The 27,659-nt window shown below is 34.3% G+C and overlaps 1 protein-coding gene and 1 long non-coding RNA gene across 2 annotated transcripts in view; both read right to left on the bottom strand.

Moving 5' to 3' along the window:
- The window catches only part of HDAC4 (Histone deacetylase 4), a 173,198-nt gene that overhangs the window by 71,478 nt on the left and 74,061 nt on the right, over window positions 1-27,659 (bottom strand). The gene's annotated exons all lie outside the window — the stretch shown is intronic.
- Window positions 17,931-26,328, bottom strand: LOC143202287 (uncharacterized). The gene is made up of 3 exons (XR_013007112.1): window positions 24,689-26,328; window positions 24,457-24,614; window positions 17,931-18,280 (listed from the first exon to the last, which is right to left on the bottom strand). It is a non-coding gene; the product is annotated as an uncharacterized LOC143202287 (long non-coding RNA).

Below are 27,659 nucleotides of genomic sequence, written 5' to 3'. Positions count from 1 at the left end.
AGCGCCGAAGACCGAGAATAAACGCATTCCGCCGCAAATAATTGCCTTCCGAGACGCGATTATTCTTTTTAACGCGCTACGGCCCCGGCGAGGTCAAGGACGGGGCACGTGAAGGTCCCCAATTTGGCCTTCCTCGATCGTGGAGGCAAACACACCACGGCGTATCGATCGGCCACGTGGCAGTGAGGCAGATAAAGAACGACAAAAAAGAATTACAGGAAAAATAATTATATGTTGGTTTCTGATTGGTGGACGGTCGGAGGGAGGGCTGCCGTTTCTATTTTGTTTCTCGTGTGATCGTTCTAACAGAACTTAAGGGGATCTATGGGATTAGTCTTTTTGGTTCTTGTACAGCACTAAATAGTGTAAATATATGTTCTAGATGAAGGTGCCTCCAGATAAATGACAGTAAATATGTTGTGGCGTAATTACATGGAAGAAAATTATTTAATTTTAAGTTTAGGAAAAATATAATGTCTCTTCTTTTGTGTAATTTAGGGGTCTTGTGTGATTTATTACACTATTAGGGAAACATTACATGGGAAAATAATTATCACTTGAGCAATATACAATATTCTACGAGTCACTATTTATATTTCGGGAATAGGAAAAAAACAAATAGTTAAGCTGCTATATTCGCATGCTGCATTCTTTGTTGTTTTTCAAAGTACTCGCCACGATGATCCATACACTTTTGCATACAATTAAACTTTTTCAAATTTTCAAAGCATTTATTCCATTCCGAATGAGATATCTTCAAAACATGATTTTTTAACGCTTCTTTAACTTCTTTGGGCGATGAAAATAGTTGACCACGCATTTTATTCTTCACGGATGGGAACAAAAACAAGTCATTGGGTTCCAAGTCAGGGCTGTACGACGGATAACCCATCAATTCGATGTTTTAAGTTCTCAAATAGTCTCTTGTTTAAGCCGATGTGTGAGAGCTCGCATTTTCATGATGAAGAACAATCCGGCGTCTCTTGTTTGTTTTCCTTATTTCACCGAAGACTTCTGACAAAGAAATGGTGATCTACCAATCAGAATTTACTTTTGGAATTTGGGGAGTTTACCAGGGATAAACGACGGGTGTAGAAAGTTGAACCTGGTAAAAAATCCCTTATTGATGGCATAACTTGGAGTACCCGAGCATTTCTTAAGAGCCCGTAACGCACGTGTTCCATTAGCGTGAAAAAATCTAGCTGGAAAAGTCTTTGCGTGCTCGATAATTTGAACGAAAAGAGATGCAGAAAAGGATTTCTTGAACCAACCATTTCAGTCACCACGAAGAACCTGTGGGAGAAGTTTCCGTAATAAAATATCATGTACGGTGAACAAAAAGATTTAGTCAGAACAGAGAGTGGAAGTCAAGAATCAATAAGACTCAAGAGAGTTAAGAGCATGAGGCAGAACAATCGAGAAAGAGAAACAGAACAAGAATGGATTAAGATTAAAACGGTCAGAATCGAATAGAGATTTTCATCAAGCTCATATCAAGAAGAATAGTAGAATTCTTACATGTCGTGTCTATAATCACTTGGGTCCTATGAACGGATCGGCATTAATCAAATCAGGCATACGATTTAGTAAATCATTAGCCATAACAGTTTTTCTAGACAATTGTTTTAACATATTTCCAATGATTAGATTGAATTCGTATGTTTTCCTTGGATTCAGATTTGGTTAGATGCTTGGTTGAATGTTCTCTAGAGTAAGCAATCTTTATATGTCCATAACTCTAGTAAGTAGTTAATTGATTCTTCCTTCACCTTTGGATTTGTCGTCTGAGCTTTTGAGTTATGTTGATAGAAATTTACATAAATTGGAAATTATATATTCATATCAAAAATAACAATATTAAAACCTAGTGATTGATGTATTTGTTCATCTTAGTAATAATAACATTAAATAAAATAACTAATAACAAAAATATATGTAAACAACGATACTTTTACATAAAAAAAGAAAACTAAAAACTTAGTTCCATATCCGATAAATTTGGTAGACTAAACATTGTTTATTTCGCTTCGAGAAAATAGAAACGTTACTTAAACAGCGAAGGTTATCAACAATGCAAATCGACTAAATATAGATATGCAACACTCGAACTTGATCAGGGTCATTAACAAAATCATTAACAAACAACCGCATTATTGTAATAATTTTAAATTGATTTGATTGTTAAAGCTATACTACGCATTCCATCACATTGCAGAGGCAAATCTTGACTACCAAAATTTACCATGTTTCGGTAAAAGTTCATTCCAATCTATTTTAACATGAAACTATTTTAAGAACAGAATTTATTTATGAAGCTTGGTTATCGAGTGGTGTAAACTATTTGTATTAGGCATACAAAAAGGTTTCATCATTCAATAAAAACAGACAACAACAATCATGTTAAAATTGGCTGAAGAACAGCATTAAATCATAATATTGGATACACCAGCAACATAACCTATTTAACACAATTTTAATCAAGTACATCTTCATTAAAATTATGTTCTTACGATCACTAATCTCGTATGTTGTCAATATATGAAAATGTGACATGTAGCCACATTCGAATACCGTTACCTTAACATTATTCTAGAGTCAAATCATCAAATAAAAAAAATTTCAGATCTGAAAAAATAAATATAAATTTAATTTACACATAAAGTAACCGATATAACGTAATAATTAAAGAATAGTTTCGATATCTTTCAAATTTTATAACAAATAAATTTTAAAGAATGTTCAAACCAAACTAAACCATCATGGGAAATCAATATGTGTTATATTGAGATGTAATATTTCAATTTGACTGTTTTTATGTAGATTTATACAGATTGTTCAACTTTTGGTTAAAGGGTATTATGCTGCGTTATCACTTGCTCGTATTTCTGCTAAAAGAAAGTTGTTTCTTTCAATCTTACAATCTAGAGCGATCCCAATCCTAATCCTTATCTTTGAAATCGGATTAGTTTGTTATGTAACATAAACAAACTAAAGAATAAGTATCAAAATAGTACTAAACTATTAGGGCTAATTAACCATCAGCAATAATATTTGAATTTGACAATACTAGAATAATATGTTAAACCAAAAGATTGGATGCCTTACCTGAGATTAAAATTTTTATGAGGACGTGAACAAAGATAACTATTGAGGAACAAAATTATATACATTTTACATTTTTTATGAAACCGCTTTGTCGAAAAGATATTTTTATCAGCTATAAAAAACCTAATTTAACAAAATTCAATAAAAGAAATTCATCTATCCAATCTGTCTATAAGAAGATACTAATTAAAATAAGATAGATTATTTTTGATTAAGCATTTAAGCTTAAATATTAGTAATCCAAATAGTTCTAGAGGCACAATGTATTACTCGTATTGTATTAGAAGTAAATATAAAAGTTATGAAGATTTTTCTTCTTAAATTAAGTTATCTTTATTCCATTTTTAAGTTTAACACTAAATTAGACCGTAATCACAGTTCATTAGACATTATCTAATTTTTTTTGACTAAAGTATAAGCAGAAAAGTTTCACTCAGCCCCCTATACTTTACTCTTTTTTACAAAAAAACATAATTAATTTAATGAAATTACGATCAAATTTGGACAACTTGGAAGCACTAAATATAATACGAAATTTAATTCAAAACAAAATATGGGTTGTATCAGATACAATATGAATTATATAAAAGCAAATCTAAATTTTCATATCTTTTCATTATTTATTAAATCACTGAGAGATGATAATTAAAAGAATTGGATTAAATACAACTAATTCAAACATAAATTACAATTTATTCGCGCTTAACAATGACACTGAATATTATAAAAAAGTGACAATAGAGTAAATATTATACATTCAATGACACATTGAATCAAATAAATAAAATCCATTCATAAAGAATACGTTTGTCCTTGCTATTAAAATATTTATATTACCAATATTTGCTACAAACTATACAGCCACAAAGGGAATTATGTACATTAATATGTAAATAAATATGTTGTGCGTAATTCAGTCAGCTTTTGATTTATTGCAATCCAACAACAACGTTGTTGCAATCGATATCAAGTTGCAATTCTAGGAAAGTAAGCTAGTTATGATTTTGTTATATAAATGTAATGACTATAAAACAACCAAAGAGCCACTATCCACTAATCACAATAATAATTGCATAAACATAGTTGGATAGTAAGAAACATTTTTAAAAAGGTACCAACCTCGTCAATATACCAAAGCCAATGGCCCTAGATGCCTGACAAATCTAATCCTGACATTAAGCTCCAAAGAATTAAATAAACTATCAAAGAAAGTACGAAAATAATTGTTCGGAATGATGTTATGCTAATGTATTACTCCTATTGTATTAGAAGTAAATATAAAAGTTATTAAGATTTTTCTTCTTAAATTAAATTATCTTTATTCCATTTTTAAGTTTAACACTAAATTAGACCGAAATCACAGTTCATTAGACATTCTCTAATTTGTTTTGACTAAAGTATAAGCAGAAAAGTTTCACTCAACCCCTATACTTTACCCTAAACCCCTAAACCTATACTTTACTCTTTTTTACACAAAACATAATTAAGTTAATGAAATTACGATCAAATTTGGACAACTTGGAACCACTAAATATAATACGAAATTTAATTCAAAATAAAATATGGGTTGTATCAGATACAATATGAATTATATAAAAGCAAATCTAAATTTTCATATCTTTTCATTATTTATTAAATCACTGAGAGATGATAATTAAAAGAATTGGATTAAATACAACTAATTCAAACATAAATTACAGTTTATTCGCGCTTAACAATAACACTGAATATTATAAAAAAGTGACAATAGAGTAAATATTATACATTCAATGACACATTGAATCAAATAAATAAAATCCATTCATAAAGAATACGTTTGTCCTTGCTATTAAAATATTTATATTACCAATATTTGCTACAAACTATACAGCCACAAAGGGAATTATGTACATTAATATGTAAATAAATATGTTGTGCGTAATTCAGTCAGCTTTTGATTTATTGCAATCCAACAACAACGTTGTTGCAATCGATATCAAGTTGCAATTCTAGGAAAGTAAGCTAGTTATGATTTTGTTATATAAATGTAATGACTATAAAACAACCAAAGAGCCACTATCCACTAATCACAATAATAATTGCATAAACATAGTTGGGTAATAAGAAACATTTTTAAAAAGGTACCAACCTCGTCAATATACCAAAGCCAATGGCCCTAGATGCCTGACAAATCTAATCCTGACATTAAGCTCCAAAGAATTAAATAAACTATCAAAGAAAGTACGAAAATAATTGTTCGGAATGATGTTATGCTAAATGCGTAGGATTCAACACCTTTAGACTTCAATATTACGGACTTAGGAACCTGCATTTTTGTTACACTCTAAGGATATTTCACTATATATGACTAAGTATAAATATAGACAACTACAAAAAAGAACAATTTTATTCGGTCAACTGTAATCATCATCAATCAATTAACGACCAGAGAAATTTCTGAACGGCAGATGTTAAATTAAAATAATTAACAGTTTACACCAATTAGCTGATTAAAATGATGAAAAATCCACGGAGATAAACAATGAATGCATCTTGGCATGGACGAATGCAGACTGGGAATTCTTGCTTGTTGTTTTTCTTGATAATTTCACTTGTGACAATGACAGGGACAATTAATAATATTTTTCTAGATAGTGATGCAATGAATGCTGTTAGTTTAACAAAATAAAAATAATTATATCGCGGTTTCACTACCGCCAAAGCATTGGGATATCTTTTGTCGGTGATATGTTAACATCCACTTTTACTCACAACAGATTTATTTAAGCCATAAATCGCTGGTCGGTGAGCGCAACACACAGAAACACAGTAATCATAAACGATGATAACAATTAATACTTAACAGATCACAAAGTTTACCCTCGTGACATGAGCTAAGTCCATTTTTAATATTTTAAGTTGGCTTTTTAATTTTATGGGAGTTTTTTTCTTGTTAATATATCTAATATTTATATTAAATTTAATAAGTTTTAATTAACTTAATAATATTTTAATTACACCTAACATCTTACCTATTGTTGTTATATCATAATGCCAACATATTAAGTGCTTGCATGTATTCTGTTCACAGTTTCTGTTTAAAAAGCCATTTATTGAGAGAAACTGGTACAATTTTTTTATTAATCTCTTAGAACGTCAACAATCTGCCCATAGGTCATAATATAACTATCCTAACATGTAGAAGATAGCTTGAGTAAGTGATCTGCTGTACAATTTATAACCTAAATCTTATTCTAGATACTATTATAACATTTTAAAAGTCTATCCTAACTTATTCTAAAGAATATTCTAACTTATTCTAGAGATTATCAAATTCCACTCTATGTGTCTATTAATCAGTTCGTATGGTAGTTTGCGTTTGAGCCTATGCACTACATTGTCATCATGTACATTTAACTGTTTGGAGAGTGCATTGGGATACACTAATAGTTAGTACTTCGCACTAACACTTCGAATCGCACTGAATCAGTTTGTTGCACACGTTATAGCATCGACGATGACTCGCAACATTTTATTCCGGAACTTCTGAAGCATAGCTATGTTAGAGTTTCTTGTGGTTGATATTGGATCCTCGAGTGATGATGGGGTAAAAGCTTTTTCAATTTAACATGCAGTCCAGTGTACCGCACCTTGTCGGAGGCCTGAGATATATCGAGAGGTACAATATATGTTAATAAAAATATTTTCCATAATTTTCTGCAGCTTTTATCGCGTCTTATAAAAACATGTCAATAGCGTCTTGAAAGATTGTTGGTTTGGCAGCGATCGATTCTTTTTGGCATCGACACACATATGTCGTAACAGTTTTATTCAGTTTTAGAAGCTCTATACATTATATACCACCATATACATACACCAAGACTTAATTTCCATGAATACTCTGCTTTATTGTCGACGAAAATGATGATCCTGATCCAAATTTTCATCGCCGGTCAAAATGCGCAACCGAAAACTCTTCTTTTTTGTTTGGAAAGGTATAAAAGCGCTATATTCATACGATTCGAAATGAAACTTTCAGTAAATTTGAGTGGTAGTGATTTTCTTTGTTAGCCGGTGGTAGTGATTGTCAAATGTCTGGAAATGTTTGACTCATCAATTGTTTAGCTGTATGAAAGTTCTTTGATAGCTTGAATTAGGGTTTCGTCGAATGAGTCTTGGAATTCATTGTTTTCTAACATTCTTGATTCACCAGACTATTCTTTGTCACTGACATTACTCAATAATAACAAATGGAAAACTTATTTTATGTAAAAAATGTCAACATCATCGAATCTTCACATTTTAGCATTTTCATCATGAAATTCTTCATATTACAATAGAACCTCATATTCCACGTATTCCTACAACCAAAAAAAATCGCCCCGGGTTTAGTGGCTTGTGATAAAACCTATCACAAAACATAGAGACCATTACACTTTAATTTGTGCTACTACACCTGCTTGTAGCTTTCTTTTTGTCTATTACAGGTACACTATACATACCATTTTTCCATAAAAAAACTCTAATTTTATCATTAGATACATTCGGCGCATTTTTAGTTTAACCTGTCCTCTATTTATCTGATTTAACTTACTGGACATTTTTATATTTCGATACTATATTTTATTTTCTAGCTTTAATTGGAAATTATTACTTTTAGGGCATTATTATCAAGAAACTTGATCTTATTATACAAATACAATGTTTCTTTAGGAGTTATTTTCTATAGTGTAATTTTTCTGATATTATAGATAGCAGATAAATTTATATTATATATTTATATTTATTAATAATATATATATATATATATATATATATATATATATATATATAAATAAATATATATAATAGATATCTGATATTTATAGATTTTTTAAAAATATATTTCAAAGTCTCCTTTTACCAATTATTGGTTTATCTGGACTGGGCCTAAAGTTTAACGTGGGCTCCGAACCACGGTCCCCAGCATTAAGCCTACCGACTAGCGAGTGACCCAAAATCATCCCAGAAAACATCCGGTCTTACCCAGCCTGGTTACTAGCGTGACTGTGTGTTTCCTTGTCCGATTTTACACTCTTGCCTAGAACATTCACAAATTTTAAACAATCACAAACACAAATTTATGACCATGCCCCAGCAGGATTCGAACCCGCGGTTATCGCAACATTAGGAGGACCGTCCCATCGCCTTTACCACTGCGCCACCAAGCCGGTAAATATTTATAGATACGATCAAAGTTAAGTTCAACTACAAAATAAAGGTGTTCTAGTAGTGAAAGCTCAATGAAATGAGTGAAATAATTCATTGTTTCCACAGGGATCTAACTCCAGCCCGGATATAGTTTAATGGTAAATAATGACAGATGTAAGGTAGTCGATAAATTTGTACACAATTTTCATCCGGGTTGCTATATGCTATCAGAATTTTCTAAAAAGGCATTAAAAATCAATCCTTAATAACAAATTCTACAAATATGAATTCTGTAATTCTCCAAGAAGAAAAAAAATCAACGCAAACACATCTTTTAAGCTAAAAGCAGCTAATCGGCCAAAAAAAAAACAGACAATAAACACGATTCTCTAAGAAACCTCACTTTGCTGACTTTGCTCATCAGCAGTAAAGCCATTTAATGAAATTTTTTATGACCATTATAAGTACTACCTATGAGTACCACTACAGTAACTGATACAAACAATGCATTATTATTCTTCAATACTTCAATTATTTTTCATTTTGTTATAGTAACTCCATATCTGGAAACTCGTTGATATCACAATCGATATTTTAACGTAAAACAGTTCCATAAAGCCATTCGAAATGGTTGAGAAATATTTACAAGCAGATATCTGATTCCGCATTGTATTACCATATTGGTTGTTTATAGCGATTTTGTTATTAATTAATATGATTTAATATGCATGACTCAGACATTTCTCTCACGCTATGCAATGATTGCTCAAGATTAAATGTGTTCGTTTTGCCGTTTCTTTTCTAAACCAGATGTGAACGTTAGTTATAGTTGCAACAGTAAATTGTTTGTGTTTTTTTTGTCGATCAAATTATTAGTAAATGCTTAACAAGTTGGTACACAGGCTACAATGAACCGGATATTTACATTTAATTTATTTCGTTTTAATTTTTTTTTACATACAGTATTAGTTATTTGTTATAGCGACTAGTTATTTGTTGTTCAGTTTTGTTGAGTTATTTATTGTAAAAAATAATTGGGATGTATCATGCATTGTTATACGCAAAATGTATAAAATATAGTTGTTTGATAAGAAATAGCGCTGTTCGCTTCCTAGTTTTACTTTTTTTTATTTAAAAACACCTGAGAAATTATATTCAAGACTGCTTAAAGTTGACGTATCACAGTATTTTTGACAATGAAAATGTTTACAAACAGAATATGTATGAAATGAGGAATACAAAGAATTTTTCTTAGAGTTATTACCTTTAGTGATTTATATATAGTTACGCCCAGTGGGAAATATATATTTCTAATGATAATTAATTAAGTATTATTTACATAACATGGAGAAGATCACTTCAGTAAGTGTAAAACACTTTGTTTTTAAACTGTTAAATGATGATGGATTCCATAGGAGACCAAATGGGCTTAAGTATCGATTTGTATTTGTAGAGTAATATCTTGTTATCTAAGGATAATCTCGATTTGCATTCGACAAGCCAATATAGTTTGGTTTAGTTGTATGTGCTTCTTCCTAATTAGACCTCGGTATAGATGCACGCCAAAATATTTGCCTCATCCACAAGTGGAGGAAATGGCAATTATTTATCTTATATGGGTAGATTTTGTTTCATTGTTTTTAATACACCAGCAAAAAAATTAAAGGAAATAATTATTCGAATCCATAACTATTTTAGTACGTCGCATTCACTAAGAATAGAATATTTTTCGAATTAACTTAAAGATTTTGTGCATCGTTCCATCATTATCAATTGATGATACTTCATCATGATATCACTATCACAATAATCCTAAATAAAAAGTAAGAGTAAGATTCCCATTTACCTCTCTTTAATTTTTTTTTCAATTCCCTGATCCGAAATTTAGAGGAACATTTCTTGCATATTCCCATATTGACGATGTCTGATGATTTAACCCAAAACACTTGTGGATTAATTAGCCAAAGAATGTAACAAGATATTCCTTAGAAAAATATTTTCGTGTTCAGTATTCAGTTTAATATATACCTTTAAACACGCTTTCCTCAACGTCTTTTTCTTTGGTATAGTTGAACTATCTCAACATCCACAATAACCAATTTTAAAGCTCTATCTCTTGATTTTTTTAAATTTATTATTATTACTTCTTATGCACCTTGTCTCTACAATTTTTGCATTAATATGTTATTTTCGTTATTTTTTAAATCATCAATAATTAGAAAGAAAACTCGAAATATGTAAGTTTGTAGGGGAAGTCGTTTCAACTGTTGAAATTCAAATATTTTAAATATTTATATAATTTCCAAATTTTTGATAATTTGGCTTGAATAGAATCGTTATGTTGTAAAAAATGAATGATAGATATTCAATCTATCAAAAATACTAGTGATCATGTCAAACCCCATAAAAATTATTTTTATTTGTTAATTGGCACAACTATCCCCTTACAAGACAACGCTCAATTTATCACTTTATATCAGATTGCTTCACATAGTTTACTTGAGTTCAAGCAACAATATGTTAGGGATGTAAGGTCACAATGAGTAGACTAAATTACCTACAGCGGGGGTATTGTAATTCTTAAGTTTGGAAAACATCTCTTAACCTAGTTTTTAGAATTTGGATAGAACTTTGCAGTCTAGATTGTACGAAACACCTGTAGTTGCACAATGTAGACTACTGAAATTTAAGAATTCTGAAACTTTTAGAGATATAATAAAATTTTATATAAAACAGTGGAGGGTAGAAGATCAAATTCGAAATGGTGGATAAATATGAAATCCTAACTAACAAAGAATTTTATTACAACATAAAGCTGTCCATACTGGAGAATGTGGTACCACTCTGTGTTCGTTCCCCTCAGGTTAAAGGTATTATATCACGCTATTGATATGACACTGAATATTTTAAGAAATCAGTGTGTGAGTGTCTGGTTTAAAATGTCATAAATGATGTCTTTAAAATATTATAAGGTTCCTATTTACATTAAAATGAAAAGTTCCATAAGTTATATAAAAGTCATAATAATGTATTCTAAATTATTTACCATAATAGCGAGACATTAATATATTCACACAGATCAAACAAATGTCTAGGCCGAATTTTTTCTATTTTTGAATTCGTTATTAAAATGCTATTTTTAAAAATTTCCGGATTTACTGAAAATTTACAACATCGGCAACACCGTACCGATTTCGACATTACCTATGATCTTCCTGTCATCAATAACATTCTCTGAGACCACCTAAAACGCAGCTTTTATATTAATAATAATAATAATAATGATGATAATGACGAAAAAATTAACCTAGGGCAGTCGCTGATGGAAAAGACAACGAGTTCGCACAAATAGACCTTCCGAGGCGAGCCGAGACGGAGGAGCAGCGGGGGCCACGTCAGGCATTTGTAATGCAACAAATAAAAGCAAGTGCACGGAGGTGAAGGGTCTGGTAACGACCGAGTTAACAACCCTCCCGGGCACCCGGCCCGGTTAATGTCCTGCAGACGTTGCAGGATTCGGAGCGCAATTTAACGTGTAACAATTAACCTACATTGTACACGGTGCAAAGTACAAGGCCGACGTTCTATTTCCAGACGGTGTAATGCAGTGTCGGCTTTGAAAAATCATTTATTTTTAGCGTCGCGTTATATTGCAATCGGCTATTTGACGTGGGCGTACTATTCAGATGTATTGATTGCGGACTTAATGTTCTTTTGAGCTTTTTAGTTAATTTATAATATTAATAGTGAAAACTATGTTAGTTTATATTTGTGAGAAACGGAGTGGACACATGATATTTCATATAACTATAATCATGGCCGATAATGACGAATGCTGATGACAACATCGCTATGTCATAACTAGTGTCGCACTTTGCCTACACACCAGTTGAATATTTCTGATGAACCCAAATCATCAACAAACATTCAACAATTGACCAGGTGCATAGAATAACAGATATAATTTAAAAAGCCTATGAAAGTAAAAAGTTAAGCCAGATATGCCAAGTGTTATTAGCGATTCATGACTCAACCATTGTCATCGACCAGTACCGCCTACTCCCCCTCCATGACCATTCGCATGGCTTACAAAAGGATGCTTTGCGAACATCGAGGACGCAGTCTCCTCTCGAAAACAAATCTCTGTAGGAGACCCGCAAGGTACTCCACTAGCCCCAGCCCTGTTCAACCATTATATGGCTCACTTCTCACTCTCCAAGAAATCGAACACAGCATTTTATGCAGATGACACAGTTTTCTTTACCACCGGTTACAGTCCCGACGCCATCTTCGACAGACTTCAAGTCCAACTGAACCTGATGATTGCGTGGTATAAATTCTGGCGGCTGCAGATTAATCCGAGCAAAACTCAGACTATTCTGTTCCACCGCGAGGAGTTCCGCGCTTATCGCTTCCAAATTGATAAAGCTCCTAACCCCTGACTCCAGAAGATATCATACCTCGGTTTCCAGTTCGACCGAAGGTTCCAATGGTCAGCCCACATTCAGCACTTTGTTTGCAAAAGCAATAGAGGGTACAGTCTACTCTTACCATTCCTCTGCAAAGTAAGCTCCCAATTCCCCAGAAAGCGACTCTGTATAAGATGCTAACCCGTCTAGTCTGCCTCTACGGAGCACAGGTTTGGTACGTCTCTGAGAGACAACTTGAACTAATACAAATGTTCCAATCCAAAAAAGTCCGCGCGTTACTCAATTGCCCCATGGTTTATGAGGAACGTCAACACTCACTCACCTCGAATTAGGCATCCCGTTCGTGAAGAGTTTCACGAACATCCTCAGTGTGTGGTTCTCCTTAGGCGCCTTAGAACACGATAACAATCTGATCAAATCCCTACCCAGGCACAAACCCCGGTAGCTAACCAACTATGACAATCCCAGTCGTAACCCAGGGTCTTTGTCGCCCCCAAAACACTTCTTTATCCCGAACCTAAGGCGTGAATAACAAGGGAAAAATAACACGATTTGGTTCTTGCTGGTCATTCTGGAATAGCAAAAAAACGTCGAGGATACATACCTCCGTACCATCTCATACAGTTCATATCTCTCTTATAATAATAATAATAATAGTCCTCCTCATATTTACATGTTTATTATTCATTCATGTATTATTCATTAACTTACTTATTATATCCCGTCATTAATCTGCGGTAACAACACTGTCGATCTATTCGCCTTTTATTCTAGACGAAAGCTTATATTACTTGATCCTACTTGAATATTAACACTATGGATGTGACAGAAAGTTCAGTTTGCCTTATGTGCCTTTATATCCTGTACTGTGATGCTTGTGCCAGGAATTCACGACCTAGAGATATTTTTCAAAGCATGGATGTATTGTAATTCGAATGGTTCATGACTAGAAGACTTTGAGAAACTTCACTCCACCCTTCCAGATCTTATAGCCAGAGCTACACAACTTTTGCGCGTGATTATATCAAGGTATGCATAATTTCTTATCAAGCAAGCTGATTTCAGCTAATTAAATTAATTCAAAATACAAAAACAGCATGGTAATCTCTCTAGAATCCTACCGATTCACAAAGGACTTAAGTAAATCATTATATTTTAACTTGAGGTATATATAATAGCATTTTCGGGGTTTTCTGCCCGTATTATACCCCTTATTGTTGTTGACATTCTTTTCTTCTTCTTTGAGCATATTGTTAAACATGAATTTTATACAAACTTGGATTTATTTTGTAATAAATCAGTGTTTCTGTATACTTAATATATATATATATATATATATATATATATATATATATATATATATATATATATATATATATATATTAAATATGTTTTAAAGTCTCCTTTTACCAACTATGGGTTTATCTGGACTCGGCAGTGAACAACTTTAGAAATCATCCCAGAAGACATCCGGTCTTACCCAGTCTGGTTACTGGCGTGACTGGGATCATTTTCCTTGTCGGATTTTACACTCTTGCCTAGGACAATCACAAACATAAATTTACGACCATGCCCAGAAGGTTTCGAACCTGCGACTATCGCAACAGTAGGAGGACCGTCCTATCGCCTTTACGACTACGCCACCAAGTCGACTTATTATATATTAATGTAGATGTTATTCGTATTGGTATATTATTAGTGTAGCGACTATAGAAGTAACAACTTGTTTTAACGATTGTACACATAACAGTGCTTATCCAATCCTATTTTAATCCAAACGAAACCCTTAGTTCAATAATATCTACGCTATCTTGAAGAATGCTCATCTTCAGAATTTCCAGGCTATAAACATTAATCATCAATTCATGTTATAACAACAAATCAGCAGAACAGAATATCGTTCAGCGACTTGTAGCTTACTTTTGTTATATGGTCGGTTGTAATAGCGTAGAGTAGCATCGCAAACATTCCATACCAACGAAGTAGTGTTGGGAACTATCGACTGTTTCAGTTTCTTTTTTCTGGCTCTCTCGTCCTAGCCGCGACCTGGACAAAAATATATCTAATTTATGCTTACATAGATTTATATGTAATATATATAGTTTTATGAGTTTTTGGTAGTTTGCTTGTAAATAACAATATATAGCTGCATTTTGGAACGATATTTTTCAATATTGTTAATGTAATAAGGTAAAAAAATTAAAATTGTGAATGATGAATTGTAAAATACCTTTGACTGTTTTTATAATAATAATACGTAATATTTCGATTAGTCTCTCGACTTTCGTTAAAAAATATTTCCGTTCAATAATAAATAAAGCATGTATTTTATTTTAAAAAGCTCTAGTAGTTATTGTGTGTTCATTTTTAATTATGTCATGAATTAGTGTTTTTTCTCTGATTAGGTTTATGTTTCATTTTTATTTAGTATTTACGGTTATTGTATATCTTTAGTTTTTAGGTTTTGTTTAAGTTCTATTGTATTGTCTATATTTATTATAGTATATTATTTGAAAATAGCAATTAACATATTAAAATACGATAAAACATTTGTGAGGTATAATTACATTCCATAGAAAAATACCATTCCTTTTTACAGATCCACAGAACATTGAAATATAAAAGTAATTCTACTTCATTTAAAATTAATTTATTAATAGCTTGTTAATAGTATTCAGTAATTTTTTTCCTTTTCTTTTTTAAAGTTAGTACGTGAAGATATATGTACATCTCCGTCTCGTTTATACTACCGTTGGAAAATATAAGCACATATAAAATTAACTGCTCCGACCAATTATCTCATTTCCTCTCTCACAAGGTATACACAACAAATTTCGGACATCTTCGTCTAACATCACGAATTTAATAAAACAGTCGAACCGCTAGTTTTTTTACTATCGACTATTTCGACTGTTTTGAATCGATAGTTCCCAACGCTACACCGAAGTATTGATCGATCGAACGCAACAAAGTAAATGCAATTTAAGAACCGTTTTAATCCGCATCAGAGAATGCTGATAAACCTCACCGATGGCGAAAGTGTTGCTGTTATTACAACATTCACGACAAATTTGTGGATGTTAAGGTTATTACAGCTCAATTACGAGGTTTTTAAATGTTTTTCATTTAGTTTGCTTTTTTTTTCAATAAAAAAATTCTTTTACCATTTCGTTTGATAGAAATAATTTTTGGAATTTTTGAACAAGTCAATTCAAAAGTTCCCGGCCTACCATAGTAAAATACATTTTTTTGGCAAAATTAGTTTTTTTTATTCAACATAATTCCCTTCAAGGGTGATATGATGTATACGTTCAGTTGATATCTTTAGAGTGTCTGCTATTTCATTCAGATTCAATTTACGGTCATTAAAAATCATTTTGTGGATTTTTTAATGTTTTCATATTCATTTCACCACGTCTAAACTTAGCATACCAATCCTTGATGGCTGATTTTCCTGAGGCGGTGTCTGGAAACTCGGCATCAAGACAAGCTTTTGCTTCAACTGTATGTTTTCCCTTCAAAAAGCAATATGTTATCAACACGCGAAATTCCTTTTTATCAATTTTTTTCACAATAACAAAAGTTGCTTCATTCAAAATGCTATAATTCAAAAACTAATAATCCGACAGCTGTCAAATTTGTACAAGCATATTTTGAGGGTTAGGCCTAACTTAAAACACACAGATTTAATTGTAGTAGCGCCATCTATGTGTCAGGCCGGGTACTTTTCAATTGATCTTTTATGTTGATAAATAGTTTTATCGGGTTTTAGTCTATATTGAGTTATGTATTATCAACAATTGTCTTCTCAAAGACGAAGGTTTATTATTTTTAGTCTCCCCATATCTACGCGATAGTATAATCGTTGATCCAAAGCGATATATTTATAATCATCCATCGATCGCGTTAACTACGTGATCAGTTTGACATTTAACGACTGCCTGTTTAAAATGCACCGTTCGCCAGCACTCATTCATAATTAATAATCGATCTGAAACATTAACAATAACATAAACGCGTCGCGCCGTATAAACCCGACGGGTTGTATTCACGATATCGTTTTCGCGAAACTAATAATAGACCAAGGCGACGTCCGAAGGAAAGACGACGACGGTACAGAACGAAGACGTAGAAAAAATGCGGTTCGGACTCGAATTCCGATTCGATCGTATTCGAACGCCAAAAGCGACACCGGATAAGAGTCAGTACAGATCCACCTCATCCATATGCAAAATGGTTAATTTTTCCGACGCTAAAATGGTACGAAATAATTAATAACGGCTATCGGCTGGCTTGTTAATGTTTTAATCGGTTGGGTTCTCGGTATTAATTTACTTCATTGAAATCGATATTTCGTCGGAATACAGTTAATCTTCACCAGTTCCGTTTATATTTACACTGTTTCCGCTTTCTTCTCAAAAAAGCAGACAATATGAATGTGTTTATGCACCATGCCTTTGACATATTTTCAGGATACTGACATATATAACAGGCCAATTGAAAAGTCCCCGGCCTACCATAGTAAAACACAATTTTTTGACAAAATTAGTTTTTTTTTAGTCAACATAATTCTTTCAAAGGTGATATACTGATTATAGCGAACCTCCAATTTTTCGATATCATTTTTGCAGTACGATTTGTCCTTTGCTTAAAAATAGGCCTCGAGCATTCTTTTGAGATATGAGAACAGGAAATAGTCGCCGGATGCCAGATCTGGAGAATACGGTGAATGAGGAAGCAATTGATGGATTTTTGACACGGTGCATTGGTGAAGCAGCACTTCTATGTAATATGTAATAGTTGCTGTTGATGGTCCTTCCTTTTTCAAGGTAGTCAATGAAAATTATTCCATGCGTATCTCAAAATACAGACGCTATAACCTTGCTAGCCGACTATTGCGTTTTCCCACGCTTAGGAGCGGGTTCATCGTGTGCAGTGCACTCGGATGACTGTCGATTGGACTTCGGAGTGAAATGATGGAGCCATGTTTCATCCATTGTCATATATAGACGCAAAAACTCAGATTTATTATGCTTGATGATCTTCAAACCCAGCTCCGAATCATCAACTCGTCGTTGTTTTTGATCAAAACTGAGCTCGCGCGGCACACACTTTGCACAGAGCTTTCTCATACTCAAATATTCGTGAATGATATGATCTACACGTTTCTGCCTCAACTGTATTTTTTTCCTTCAAAAACAATATTCTATCAACACGCGAAATTCCTTTTTATCCATTTTTTTCACTATAACAAAAATTGCTTCATTCAAAATGCTATAATTCACAAACTAATGACCCTGTCAAATTTATACATGCATCTTTTGACGGTTAGGCCTAACTAAAAATATATATATGGATTTAATTCTAGTAGGGCCATCTATATATCAGGCCGGGAACTTTTCCATTGACCTGCTATATTTAAACATATTTTACATTTGTAGCAGTACCCCACACGGCAGTCCTTGTCGCGTAGCTCACTTACCATAACTACGTAATATTGGTCAGTATTTTCCTATTATTTAGCAATCTACAAAAGTGGTATTACTAAATTATAACAGTTTGCCAATAATTCATACCTTACACATGTAATTTCGTATATACTGCTATTCATTTTTTTTTTGTTGAGTAAAAAATAATTATATAAACTAATCAAAGAATAATGTAAATAATAGCACTTGGACAATAGGCACGGAAATTGAAAATTCAAAAAGATCTGAGAATGTTCAAAAGTATGGAACCGGACAAAATTAATGTATACTTATTTCGTCAATGTATTAGAATTGGAAGTAATTCGTAGCGTCTTTTACAAGAAACATTTGTAGCGACCGTCAGATGTTTCGAATTTTCCCGCAATTATCAGCAGCCCACAGATCTACTCGAGGCGTTGCACATACCTGAAGTTAGCACCCACGGTGAGGTGGCAACAAGTGGTACTGACAGAGGGTACGACGTGGCAACCTCGGGTGGTGAAGCTAGGGGATGACGCGACGCCTCGATGTGCTTTCCGTTCCCGACTCTGAGAGTGATCAGACGTGCCACTGTTCGTAACATCTGAAGGTAACCCTGCCACGTGCATTTCTTTATTTTTATATTCATATAGTGTGATTTTGTTTAGTGTATAATATCTGGTTTAGTGTTTAATATCTGGTTTATTGTATAATATCTGCTCGTCAAAAATTAATAGTGTTTCTGCATATAATTATATTCCATTTGAACGGAAATAAATCATCAAAGATATTGTCTTTATCTAACCGCACCTGTACCCTAAATTGGTGACCACGACGTGCGATATCGTGTTATATTCCACATTTCGTTTTTTTTTCTGGTTTATTTTCGATTCTTGAAGGTTTAGTTATTTTTTTTTTGGTTTGCGACGCCATTTTGTTGTCTGGTTTATTCGTTGTAAAGCATCATGTCGGCTTCAAACATCAGATTGCCTGCGTTCAATCCGAACGATCCAGAGATGTGGTTCCTGCAGGTCGAGTGGACCTTGAAACACGCAGGGATAACCACAAGTGCCGAAAAGTTTGAGATCGTAGGGGCAGCACTGGACCCCATCTATACTCAGGAGGTGCGCGGCCTCTTATTTAATCCCCCACCGGAAGCTGAAGATCCATTCAGCAAATTAAAAGAGGCGCTCCGGGAATGCTTAGGGCTGTCAATCCAGAACCGGACACGGCAACTCCTCGAACGGGAAGAAATCGGTGACCGCACCCCGTCGCAGTTTCTCCGTCGGTTACAGTCATTAGCAGGGGACGCAGCGGGCCAGGATATCATTAAAGTAATATGGATGAGCCAACTAGACCCCATTACCCGAGCTAGTATCGCGGCGCAGCAAGGGAGCACCAAGCTGGAAGACCTGGCGAAAATCGCTGACAACATCAAAGACTCCGTAGGCTCGTGGCGGCCAGCAGGCGGTACGGCACCGACGAATAATTCGGGGAGCCAATTGGCGGAGGAATTCGCGCGGTTGAGGCTGCAGATTCACGGGCTGCAAGCCAAAGTTGACGAGGTAGCAGAGCACCAACGCGCGTCGTTCCGTACCCGGGCATCGTCGCGCTCGTCAAGTCGTAGCCGATCGTCATCGCGCTCTTCAAGTCGCGACCGGTCTCGGGTTCGCGGTGGCGAGCTCTACGATGGTTTGTGCTGGTATCATTACAATTACGCCGAAAGGGCACGGAAGTGCAGACCGGGGTGCCGTTACGATAGAAGCCCAAGCGCGAATGCGGGAAACCAGCCGGGCGGTCACTAATGGCGGCAAGTGACGGCCATCATATCACGCGCCGCCTGTTCGTCAAAGATCGGAACAGCAACCAGGAATTCCTGGTGGATACAGGAGCGGATTTGTGCGTGTTTCCGCGGCGGTTGGTGAACGGACATCGGAAAAAAACGAACTACGATCTGACTGCGGCGAACGGCAGTATCATAGCGACGTATGGTTTTAAGACAATGACGTTAAATCTCGGTTTACGACGCGATTTTCCATGGAGTTTCGTTATCGCGGATGTGTCGCGGCCTATTATCGGGGTTGATTTTATGGTTCACTACGACCTTTTAGTTGATCTGAGAAACAGGAAATTGGTGGACCGTAATACGCGCATGAGTGTCAACGGGAGACAGCCGCAGTACGAAAATATCGCGAGTATAAAACTCATAAACAACAGTTCGCGATATCACGACATCCTTCAGAAGTTCCCGGAAATCACTCGACCCGATGGAGCGTGTAAAACGGCCGCCATAAAACACGCGACGGTACACCATATAAACACGACACCCGGACCTTCAGTAGCTGCGAAACCACGACGCTTGGCTCCAGACCGACTAAGAGACGCCAAGAGGGAATTCGAGACCATGTTGAAACTAGGATTATGCCGCCCGTCACAGAGTAGCTGGTCTTCTCCGTTACACATGGTCCCCAAAAAAGGCGACGAATGGCGTCCTTGCGGTGATTACAGAGCGCTCAACGCACGCACCATCCCAGACCGATACCCTGTTAAGCATATTGAAGACTTTACACAGAGACTCCACGGGAAAAAGGTATTTTCAACCATCGACCTAGTGAGAGCATACCATCAAATACCCGTGGCACCCGAAGATGTCCCGAAAACCGCCATTACAACTCCTTTCGGGTTGTATGAATTTACAGTCATGGGTTTCGGTCTTCGAAATGCAGCACAGACCTTTCAACGGTTCATTGACGAGGTACTTTTGGGACTTGATTTTTGCTATGCCTACATCGACGACATCCTGGTGGCATCAACAACAGAGGAGGAACATCGGCAACATCTTCACACTCTGTTCGAGCGTCTGCAGCAATATGGCATGGTGGTCAATCCCAGTAAATGCTGTTTTGGACTAACCGAAGTTCACTTCCTAGGATATCGGGTCTCAGAAAAAGGGACCGAGCCGCTCCCAGACAAGGTGGTTGCTATACGGGAGTTTGGACTACCACCCAGCTGCCAACGGTATGGTCGAACGCCTACACCGTCAATTAAAATCCGCGATCAAGTGCCTCCAACTTGACCGCTGGACGGAAGCCCTCCCAACCGCCTTGCTGGGCATTCGTTCTGCGTGGAAGGAGGATCTACAATCCACTACAGCAGAGATGGTTTACGGCGAACCATTACGGCTGCCAGGCGAATTCCTGGTAACCAACACTAAGGAGGTAGACAACTCCGTCGATTTCGTGCGCAATTTACGAAGGCAATTCGAGTTGTTGCGACCAGTTGAAGGAACAAGACACGGCGACAACAAGATTTTCGTCTTCAAAGACCTTGCCACAGCTACGCACGTCTTCGTACGTCACGATAGCCCCAAAACGCCACTGCAAATGCCCTACGATGGACCGTACGAAGTAATTTCTCGCAGTGAAAAGGTCTTCATACTTTTAATGCGAGGAAAACAAGTCCCGGTGTCGATCGATAGATTGAAACCAGCATACCGTATCAACGACAACCTCAGACCACGAGAAAGCGATCTAGATGATGGCGGAATAGTGATCGTGGCGACGCAACAAAATCCAGACCCCCATTCCCCTCCACAACTGAGACGATCAGCAAGACGGGTTCGATTTCCCGATCGGTATCAGGCGGGGTATCCATAATCAACCCAGGTAGAAATGTCTAATGGTACAGTATATGGGTGTAGGGTCCTTTTGTCTAGGTAATAGTTTTTGTTGTTTGTTTGTTTTTTATTAATCACAAATTAGGATTACGCAATTAGAATTGTATCGCTAGGATGTCATTCTTTTAATATTACTTTTGTATTAGGTGACATATATCGCTCATCCGTTAGATATAGATAGATGTAAGTTAGATGTTGTTTTTTTTGTATCGAGATTTTTATTAGGTTAATATAGTATTACGTAGGTAATATATGTAAGGTATTAGGGTACGTTTGTAGGTATTTGTATATTTGTATTCGTATATGTAATCTGTATAATCATTGTCGGTAAAATTCTGGTGGGGGAGTACTGTAGCGACCGTCAGATGTTTCGAATTTTCCCGCAATTATCAGCAGCCCACAGATCTACTCGAGGCGTTGCACATACCTGAAGTTAGCACCCACGGTGAGGTGGCAACAAGTGGTACTGACAGAGGGTACGACGTGGCAACCTCGGGTGGTGAAGCTAGGGGATGACGCGACGCCTCGATGTCCTTTCCGTTCCCGACTCTGAGAGTGATCAGACGTGCCACTGTTCGTAACATCTGAAGGTAACCCTGCCACGTGCATTTCTTTATTTTTATATTCATATAGTGTGATTTTGTTTAGTGTATAATATCTGGTTTAGTGTTTAATATCTGGTTTATTGTATAATATCTGCTCGTCAAAAATTAATAGTGTTTCTGCATATAATTATATTCCATTTCAACGGAAATAAATCATCAAAGATATTGTCTTTATCTAACCGCACCTGTACCCTAAACATTTAATCGTGTTTCACCTAAAACCCGTATTTTCTTAATTAATTACATCTTACTCAAATGGACACACGAAGTGATCCAAGATTTCGCCTTAAAATATGAAATAACGTTGCTAAATCACAGGACTGGACTACACTGAACACCACCATTCTTAACTTTAGCTTAAGTAAATTAGTTTTATTTTAAATTGGGAAATACATACTGATGTATTAATCCCGTACTAGCCTTGCTTGTGTATTAATGCAAGTACAACAGAACAGTAGTCATAAATTAAATTGTAAATTAATATTGTACTAAGCATATCTCTAATGTCAGATGTAATTAATAAAAAAATTATTTACTATTTGTTTTCGTTAGACTATAATCGATAACCAACTGTAGTAAAGAGGCAAACGTAGGGATTTAGAACATTAGGATTATTATATAACGTCGATTAATAAAAGAAGTGGTTGATCATTGGTGTATCAAAGCCTAAAAGTAGCGGTTAAACTTCTCTTTAGCTGTCATTAACAGTACTTACCAAAATAAAAGACCAAAGTAAATTATATAAACATATACTTGGATAGTTTCATTTGTAGCTCTGACTTGTTAAATATATTTATTCAGCACTAAGTTATCCATGGTCGATGGAAGAAATAAGGTTAAGATCAATGTTATAATATACAGGAAAATAGAGAGGGGCGTAAAACTTCACGGTCCCTTATATTCTTAATTGTTTGTGCTACCATTCTCGCATAATGTTAACAGCTGATTCCTCGTCAGTGTATATGCGGTTGCCTATCGTATCGTGGCGATCACCAGGACTACTCATTCGCTGACTGCTGATCCAAATATTACGGTTTACGTTTAAATTTTTAATAGTAGAAACCGACACGACGTTATAAATAAATCGAATCTTGAACGCTATTTATTTATCAATAAACCAGTATTGAAATATTTATGAACGCTAAATATAATACTCGTGAACGGCAGTAGTGTACGTCAGCATAAATATAAAAATGCTACCTCTATCTATAAACAAACCGCAGAGGTCTAAAAATAGACGGAAATAAATTTTAAACGACAGCTTTTCAATTCGTTCATATTTATGTTTTAATAGATTCGGACGAGACTTATATTTAACCAGACGGGGATATTCGGATCACCAATTAAATTCCGCGGTGGAGTGCCACCAAATTCTGACGGATTCATCCGAAGTTAATCCGGGATATTTACTATTACACCATTCCATGGAACGAGGACAAAAGAAACTAGTTATGTTTGCTAATTCCCGTCTGCCGATAACTACCCATGCGGAAAAACAGAAATTTCTGCGGCGATACAAAAAGTAGTGATTTTGATAACAATGAGAAAGAACGACCTGATCCTATTAGACAAAAACACGCAGCTCAAACTCTCAAAAAATGTTCAGACAGCTTAGCAATTGATGTGTAGCGAGCTTGAGGCATGTCGAATTTTACATCATGGAATAATGGTCTACAAAATACCCAGAAATATAATGCCAGATGTTGGACGGGGTGCTAGCAGCCTAGTTGGGCGCTGGAGATTATTGAAGGGTACTTTCATAGACGACAGTAACAAAAACTATCCGTCCATGCCTATATAAATTTCGATTGGCTAGAACTGCACATGCGCACTTGTTCTAATCTAGCCTGATAGTTTTCACAACTACGCGTCCTTTTCTATATACGCCTTGTTAACACAGTTGTGGTTAGAAGTCACTTTTAGATTAATTTTGTATTTACATTTTGTTAAGATAATATAATTATTTCATAGGCAGATAGTGCGAAAATAAGTGTATAAGGTATGAATTATTAGTAAAATATTACCATTTTATTATCATCACTAATTTTGTAAATTGTTATGGAACAAAAGATATATTTTTATGTTAAATAATATGGAAACACAACTTATTTGAAGATTATAGTAAAGGTAAAAATGAAATATGGTCATGTTTGTATACCTTTTCTGTCTATTTGTTATTATACTTCTATCTTTTTGATTTTCTGACTTTTTGACTCTTAGTTAGTTATTTTGCAACTAATTTGACTGATTTTAAACTGCCAATAAATAGATATATTTTTTACTTATAGTAATCTAATAAATCACAAAATAGTGAAAATGAATGATTGATTAAGTACAATAAAAGATAGCATACAATTTTGTTCAAAATTAAACTTTCCACTGTTATTTTTATCAATAACTAATGACACTAATCATTAAAATCAATTAGTTAAGTCACCTCCTATCAATTTCTAGGTAGGAAACTTACCTAGAATTACGATCTATCCGTCATCCACACAAACATTTTCCTCAAAAAATAGAGGATTTTGACTAACCTAGTTAAAGAAATATTCTTGAACCCAATATGGATTCGCCAACACAAAAATTAAATATCCAGTTACCCTTTTTATTGTTATTATGTTTACAATTCCCGTACTTGTCGAACACATTTTTATTTTTTATCCAACGGCTGACCTTTCTGTAATTCACCCAACTTTTTCGTTATAAATAATTTAGTATGTATCAAGACAAAAATCGAAATTTATTTATTTTCGGTTATACAATCGAATGACAATTGTATAATATTTGTCCTATTTATCCTATTACGTATAGTCGATCTATACCTGATAATAAAAAAATGTTTGATAGAAAAAAAAGTAGGACATCATTCTTGCCAAGCCAATGGAAAAAGCTAATTTTAATATCGATAAATAAATTTTATTAGTAAAAATGTACGTGAATAAAAAAGTTATCTCAAATTATGAAAAAAGTACTAATTAACTTTCAAACATCACCCTGAAAGCTTACCACAACATATTTTTTTAACAATAAGTTCTGATGTCAGTATATATTTAACCCTTTAAAAGCAGGCTACTTCTCTGACTAGCTATGATATCTATATAAACTGGGGTGCAACGAAAAACAACTGATATTTCTAAAAAAAGTTTTTGTTATTGAAAATGAAATCAGAAAATGTGCTAGATACCACAAAAGCAAGAATTCGCCTAAGAACATTGATATGAAAGTGACCAATCACTGAAGAAGAAAAAAACTGTTATACGAATTATTATAGTCTATGATGAAGTCGGCACGGTTTAGAAGTCCTAAGATGATTCCCTATAGTATTTCGACATTAGTTATTTCCATTCAATTTAGAAGGGACAAAATGTTATGTACAATTCTTACAGTTCGAGACATTATTGTTGCAAAACTACTGTTTAGCTCAATTTAGTAATTTATTTATAATAAACACTAAGTGATTGATCGATATCTATTGTGGAGAATGCGAAATGTAAATGTAAACAACCTAACCTAAGTTTTAAATTAGATAATTTTGACATTTATCTATATAAAATAAAAGCTTTCCATTATCCATGATATCGCTTCAAAAGTACTAATTTTCGATATAATCTCAAATTTTCTCAAATCAAGACTTATTTTTATTTTAGTACACAGATTTTTTTACCTTGACCATATTTGAATATATTTCCTTTTTTTTAACAATGTTAAAACACAATGTTAAACGTCATTCCACATCGCTACCACATTTCCGTATCATTAAATCTTTAAGACTATAATTCATTATAATGTGATAGTTAATATAATACAATAAGCAATAAGCACACGCTATAATTTTATTACTGACCTTGACTAGGAATCCTATTTTTCTAATCCAAATAGTTTTGTAAGGCACTTACCTAAAAAAAAATAAAAAATATTAGTTATAAGATATTTCTTATACTCGTACTTATAATTTATTGTTTGAAAGTATCTGAAGGTCTTTAAGAAGTGTAAAGTAAAAAGCAATCTGATGCTTCATCGAAACATTGATAACTGTAATTTCACAATTTAGCTAATGTTGTACTAGGACTATGAATTAATTGTTGTTCAATAAACTATTGATAAAATGAAGATATCAAGACTTTCCTGTTCGGCAATACTTAGTATTTTGTTTTAGCAATGTCAAAATTGCAAAATAGCAATTTGTGTGACACAGTACATTACATGTTTCACCTTAATTCCCGAGCAGCTACCAAGTATCGAGCTTATATGTAAATGTTTGTAAACTGTGGCCGATGTTAAATTCCTCGTATTTCTATTAAATAATAGAACTACAGCATAATTTACACCTAGGAAAAATCAAAGTGTTAATTATTTCTACAAAACATCACAACAAATCCATTGATCAAAGAAGTGGTAAGCCAGAGATTATGGAATTTTAAAACAACACAGTAGTAAGGGTTGATGCCCTAGATAAACAATGTGTTAATTATTCAGTGACTAGAAGAAACCAAAGTTGGTCTTTCTCGTGGTATTTTCAACAGTAACAAATATTGCATTATAAAATGGATATATACGCGCAATTTCCGCTGATTGGCAATAATGGAATGACTAATTTCAATAAATATTTTCACTATTTCTTCTCGTTCTTGTGGCGTATATTCATCCATAATAAAATTTGGACGTCTATACAAAAAGCGAAACTGAGCTAAACGTCACATAACCAAGATGGCGCGCAATAAAAATTGTAAGAAATGTCGGAATTGAGTTACTATAGATCAGAAAAATAGGTCAGAAACAAAGATTTTTCAGTAGATCTAAAGAAGAGACTCGAAAATTGTAAAATATAGAAAGTTCGACCAGGAACAAACTTACTGATTATCCTCAAATAAACAGCCATAAGCAAGAAGGACTCGAAATGTACAAGAAAGTACCGCAAAAGCTTACTTTCCATATATAAAGACCTAACGGTCACATGTACCAAGTTTTTGTGATATATTTTTTAGTGCTTGTATTACTGATTTGATTTAGGTGTCCATTTTTTAATTTTTGTTTGTCCTTTGATTTCAAACAAAGTGTTACTTGGAAATTTTATGTTATTGTTAAGTCTTTATAATAATGATAGCTCCTAAATTTGCCCTTTGCCAACTTTTTTTTAAACAAGTGATTATATAAATAAGAAAAAACATGCCATTTAAGTTTCCATTGTATCATATATACTTCCATATATTCAGTATTATTAAGGAAA

This window comes from Rhynchophorus ferrugineus, unplaced genomic scaffold (assembly GCF_030347505.1).
Source record: "Rhynchophorus ferrugineus isolate W39M unplaced genomic scaffold, kcgeb_rfMv2 rfM9, whole genome shotgun sequence".
Classification (NCBI taxonomy): domain Eukaryota; kingdom Metazoa; phylum Arthropoda; class Insecta; order Coleoptera; family Curculionidae; genus Rhynchophorus; species Rhynchophorus ferrugineus.
This window is presented reverse-complemented; position numbering and strand designations above follow the sequence as displayed.